The sequence below is a fragment of the Gouania willdenowi genome, chromosome 5 (assembly GCF_900634775.1).
Source record: "Gouania willdenowi chromosome 5, fGouWil2.1, whole genome shotgun sequence".
Taxonomy (NCBI): Eukaryota; Metazoa; Chordata; class Actinopteri; order Blenniiformes; family Gobiesocidae; genus Gouania; species Gouania willdenowi.
This window is the reverse complement of record NC_041048.1, coordinates 9627738-9634399: the sequence shown is the minus strand read 5'-3', so window position 1 is coordinate 9634399 and position 6662 is coordinate 9627738.

Below are 6662 nucleotides of genomic sequence, written 5' to 3'. Positions count from 1 at the left end.
GACTTTAATCTCTGCCTGTCTGTGTGTCTGTTCCTTAAATATCTCTTACTGTTTGCCCCACCCCTTTTAATAAAAACTAACATGTGTGGACTCTGAAATCTGTGGTGAGTAGGTTAGATTGAGACATTTCGGAGATTTTCAGAGACCCGCCACTATGCAACTGACCACACTTCCGGTTACCTTCAAAAGAAGAGCCTTATTTACAAAAGCATTAAAGAAGAGATGCTTTTGCTTTGAAAAGAGGATGTTTGATTTTTAGTTTGAAGCCGGTCCCAGGACGATTTACGTTCCGCTCGCATTGTATCATGGGGCGATTGAGTATGACTAGCGTGCCCACCGTACATATTTCAAAAATGTCCCGATATAGTATACATCTGGGTATTTCTCGAATACTCAATCTTTTCATACTATCTATTGTATACACACTACATACTAATTATGATGTCAAACAGTATGAGTAGTAAGTCAGCCTAATGCTCTCCTTTAACAGTATTACTGCATCCTGTTGCTGTACTCAATCTGTGTCGTTGTTATAAAACTCCATGACTGTCAATATTCAGTTACTTACATTATGTAAAGAGAATCATCCTCGTTTTCTTTTTTCACAACAACAGGCTATAGATTATTGGCCCTTGTCAGTAACTAGGTCATTCCTATTGATGGAGGTGAGGGGAAAAGTTCCTGTGTTTTGAGGAAGGAGAACCTAGTGAACTTGCTGACCTCCTCCAGTAAGCCGAGGCTGGCTCCTGGTTGCGTTCAGTCTGGGTGAGGATCCCCTGAATGGACATGAAAAAACCTTCCTGCTTGCGTGATGAGAGAGATCTGAAGGAGAGTGAGGAGGTTCTGTTCCTGTAATGTCAACAGGCCACATGTGAGGGCTCACAACTTAGAGAAACAGCCACGTATCGGTGGGATCTTATGACTGAATGGCTGATTCAGAGGAGAGGCGGTTGAGACAGAGGTGACTGAGGTGAGCTGCTGTCAGCGATCCAGGGCCACAGAGGTCAATGAGAGCATACAGTTGACAAAGCTCTGTGAACAAAAAGTCCATGGAAAGTCAAAGTAGTGCTTCATGGCAAATAAGGACACCACCTACAACTCAAATTACCGGTACAACCTGTACCGTATTACCATTGGCATGTTTTAATGTGTAAAGCCCAGATTGTGATATTAGATTAATCAAGCTATACTCATGACAAGTAAAAGCAAGACTGTAACCTTAATCTGCCACTCAATCCCGTGTGTACACTTCACCATAGACTCATCATCTTGTTTTCAAAAGATAAAATTAAGCATTTATACAACAAATACTTTTGACTTTACGTAACAAAACAAACACTACAAAACACCATCAATATTAGCAAGGCGTCAAAGTCGAGAAATGACACTGAAAGAACAATATACAGATGGAGTCATTTACTCTGTGATTTTGCTATTTACAGTGAAGTAAACTCCAAATACAGTATAATCTTCTCCTACTCAACAAAGACGGTCGCATTTTTCTTTGCTCCCTCTCTTCCCACCTGTGTCTGTCGTGCTGCAGCTTTGTTTGGTCTTGTGAATCTAATAGGAGCCTCTCATGCAATCGATCAAATTTTTTCGTGTGTTGAAGCGGGACATTTGCGGCTGGATATGCACTGGACCCTTGGAACAAGTGGGGAGTTGTGTGTCTGTTGATTCTTTCCATGGAAGACCTGGAGGACATCTACATGATTTGAATTATGGTAGCATGTTTGCTGCTGATTGGAGCAGGCAGCTTTCTGACCTATCGCAACGTCTGTATTACGTTGGCAACTGTTTTGGGAAGGCTGCCAGTCATTCGTGAAGGATGGGGCAGGGCTCTCAACACTCAGACTCATGTGATGAATGAAATCAAAAGCATGGGGAGTGACTGTGTTTTGCTTTGTGCATGTACGCTGAGGTTTTTTCCTAGTTTTAAACTGTCCTCCCCAATAGGGAATTCAGTTTACAACCTGCCTTTTCCCCTCTCCTTTCCTCCTGTTTTTGTCCCACTTTTCATCTAAAATGATGACGCCACAAATGGCCGCCTCTATGTGTTGATGTGGGTTCTTTCCACTCCAACTACCAAGTTAAATTCCTTATACTGTTTTTTAAACTGTAACTGGTGAATAAAATCCTTTCTGATTCTGAAAAATAAGATTAGACATTTAAATGAATTCTGAAATGAGAAGATGATCAGATGTTTACAGGCCAATTATCCAATGAATAATTTATTAGGTGTAAAAATCAAAATAAAATGAAAAACTGAATGAGCTGTTTTATGATTACTAATACTTCATTAAAGAAAAAACATTGTATGTTGAGGAGTCCTATCCAAACATCTGCAGCCTGTATAAAAGTGACACAGAGGATAACAGCTGCAACTGTAAAGAGTTGGGTGACCAGCACTTGGGCCAACCTCGGCCATACTCAAAGTACTCTAGGTTTTTTTGAATAGATAAATAACTTGTTATTGTCCAAAGGGTTTAAAAGGCATAAAAAAGTTAATGTACACGTGTAAAGACTAGCTACAGAAAAGCAGAACAACATTTATTCATCCAGAAATTGAACCTTCTTTGCCCCTAGATTCCTACATTCTAAGTTTCTCCCAGTGGCTCCTTTGTTTCCAAACCACTCTTTGAACCTCCGTGGAGGTTTTATTATCCAGGAGATTCTTCTTGCTAACCTTTTTTTAATTAAATCCACCAGTATTTGGTCCTTTTCAATCCTTATTGGACTTCTCTCTTCTGTGTGTCCCATCTAAACAAAGCAGCATCTTCATTGATTCTGTCATGTGTGCGTAAAATTACCATAATGACATGATACTGGCTTCAAATAGCAACTTCTTAGCTTTCAGAAACTGGTGGAATTTAATAATTAATAATAACAACAGTTGATAACAAATATTTCTGCAGGTTTAAAAGAAAATAACGGAGTACGCTTACTTAACATCGATATTTTCCCAGCCTCAAGAATAGATAGATCTAATAATAACTGAATTTAGTCGTTTTTGCTTGCATTAGTCAATTAAAAATTATACAATTTTGCTAGAGGTTAGATAGGGCCCAAAAAATCCAGCCCGACCCGACCCGGACCCAACGTAAAATTTTTATTTTATTGAACGCCTTTATAAAAAAATTGAAAATTTGTCTTATTAACATGTACGTCTGCCAACATTAAAAGTCGAGCATGTTGCACTTGTAACAGGTTTTCTGTGTGTTTTAATATTGTAACTGGTACTGTCATTGTTGTTATTGACTTGTACATGTATTGTCATGCTTGTATTTCATTGCCTTTTTACATCTTGGCCAGGGGACTACAGATGAAAAATAGCCTCCTGGCTAATTCTGGCTTTTTTTAACCATGTTTGTTCATAGGTTATATGAAATTGCACTGTCCCCTTTCAAATAAACCAATACAATGCAATACAATACAATACAATAAGTAGCGCTGTGCCTCGCGCGCTAGGGCCGCAGCTCAGCCCAAAAGGTATTGTAATGACGTGACTCGAGCCGTTATCACAGTTTTACAGGCTTTAATGGAGGTCATAGTAACATGTCAAAATAAAAACAATCAAACACACAAAGAACCGTTTTACACCGTCATACACTCACACTACCGTGGGAACAGAATTGTTCACCCTTTTCCCAGCTTACACCCGCCCTTTCCCCAGCCTCCCAGCCAATCAACACTCAGAACACATGTAAACAAAGACACACATTGGCAGAGAAAGCTGCACATAACCATGATGCCTTCTCGGCCATAGAAAATCTCAGCATCAGTTTACCACTGAATACACACAAGTGGAACATAACCAGACCATAGAACCCAGTCCGTCACAGCATTGCAGACCAGACCGGGCGGCCCGTGCGTGGAGCGCAGACCTGTCTGAAGCACGCAGTCACCTTCCTCACTTGCGCTCCAGCAACAAGTGAGGAATGAGCAAAATCAGCAAATAGTATTCAGGGAATGTGAACGCTGAACAACAAAACGCAACACGATGTCGTCAATAACCCGTCCCACTACTAGCAGAAATCACTTTAGAAACGATACCACAACAATATAGAAGTGTTTTTGTGTTTATTAAAAAATAATATCAATGTAATAGAGATTTAAAGAAAAAAAAAAACCCGACCCTAACCCGACTCTAATGTGTGACATCTCGGCCCGACCCGTCACGCATTAGAGTCTAAAATCCAACCTCTAATTTTATTCAACAAAATTAATACAGATTTGTAAAAGAGCATTATCGAACAATTTCTCTGCTGTCTTTTTTTTTTTTTTCCTGATCATTGCTGCCGTGACCCGAATCAACTTGTTCATCTGTGCACTCTGATGCACTTTGACTTCTACGCCAACCAAAGCCTCTCAGGTAAATTTGTCAAAGTTTTGACCCACGATACAGTATACCACATGGCCCCATCAACTCATTGCCCTGCCTCTGTTATCTTATCACCATTAACATAAGCTGCGGGTGGATGTCATCATGCACTGATGTCCCTGTCAGCATGCTTGCGTGTGGACATTCAAAGGAGATGGAGCATGGCAAAACACAAGAGGTTTGTAGGACAAAACACACTCAAATGTTGATTTTAGTGAAAAAACATAAAAAATCTCGGTTTGTTATTTCTACAGCCGGCTCATGCCCACACTGACCAGAAAACTGAATCTTTGATGTTTTCAGGCACTCTAAAATTCTTTGTCATGAAATCATGAATTGGATTTTCCATTAATCAATCATTCAATCAATCATTCTTTATTCATATCGCGCAAATTACAACAACGGTCATCTCATATAAAATTCTTAATAATTAGGAAAAAATCCAACAAAATCCAGATTAACAAGCATTTGGCGACAGTGGGAGAAAAAAAAAAAACTTCCTTTGAACAGGCGGAAATCTCCAGTAGAACCAGGTTCAGAGGTGGCAGCCATCTGCTTTGACTGGTTGGGGTTAGTGGACAGGTCGAACAGAACAAGAAGGAGAGATAGACCATCAGAGTGTCAACTGTCAACTCCAGCTTCAAGACACCTGAAACAGAAAAGAGAGAGAAAGGTGAGGAGAAGGCACTGACTGCAGAAGAACATGATACATTATTATCAAGTCAGCCTGCCTTGGCCTTGGGCCTCACTCCCAGTGGCCAATCAACATTTATTATAAAGGTGACTAATCTCTTTTCGTTTATTGGTAAGCTAACAGCGACTCCAAGGTCTGTAAATGCGACCGTTTACAGACGAGCCCATGTCCGCTCTAGTGGTTAGGTAATGTTCTGATACAGTCCTGTTTATGCGGACTGTAAATCATAACTAGCTACATCAGAATTCAACTTTCTACTCATTTATTGAACCAGTAAATGTGATCGTTTACAGACGAGCCAGTGTCTGCTCTAGCGGTTAGGTTTAGTTATGAAAGTTATTGAAAGGACAACAAATGTCATATCTAATGGACAATTACATTAGTTAACTATGTATACTCTTTCATCTTCACGATGCAATACAATATTGTATTTGTTTTTATGTAGATACATACAAACGTACTGTAGGTATGACCTTTCCAACTCAAGAGTAATATCCATCCATCCATTTTCTGACTCGCTTACAGGGTGGCAGGGTTTGCTGGTTCCATCTCCAGCTCTCATTGGGCTTTAGGTCGGGGTGCACCCTGGACAGGACGCCAGTCCATCACTGAGCAACATACACAGACAACCTATCACACACCCATTCACTCTTACAGGCAATCTAGAGACTCCAATCAAATCAAAGCTCTGATATATGGATTATATAAATAGATCCACTGTGTCTCTTGTGCACACCGCGCACCTGTTTGTGTTTGACATTTGCTTGTTGCCCCATGTGCTAATCTGTTCTGTTGACATTAAAAAGTTGTTGGTTAATAAATGCAAGCTTTCCACTCAAACAAACGTTAATGCAGTGTGTCATGTATGAAGAAAAAAATTAGATTTTAACTGTCGGGTTCATGTCGGGCTCGAATTTAAATATCTGGACTCACAAACTCAGTATTACTGGAAACCAGTGTTAGTTGACATTTAGTGATTCATTCAAAGTGTGCTCAGAAACTACTCCAAGTAGAAAGAATAAAGCAAGTGAAAGAATGACTGAATAGAGGATTGGAATTTGACCAATAAACTGATGTTTAGAGAGGCAACCACACATCTGTCAGACTGCCAAAGGGTAAGCTGTGTTTTTATTACTATTATTATTAAAAAAAATAATAATAAGAAGAAGAAGAAGAAGAAGAAGAAGAAAATATCAATAATTTTTTATTTATGTATTTATTCATCTATGTATTTGTATAGATGGTTCCCTTGAAGTTTTTTCAAAATGTATCTTTATAATATGAATATCATGATATCCTATGATATTCTCAATTACGAGGATTGATTGATTGATTGATTGACTCCCCTTTTAATGCCTAAAGGAATGGTTTCCAGTAAACTTCTAAAGGAACATTGAGGAATCTTTATTTCCTGCCAAACATCCCACCCATGCTCAACGGCTTGGAGATCTGTGGAATTTAGAGATCAAGGAAAGCCCGAAAAACATTCCTGAAAGTTTTTTGTTTTGTGTTTTTCCTACAGATGTTTCCAATAATGGGGGAAAATTCTGGATCAGATGTTTTCATTTCAGATATGATGTGTTGGCC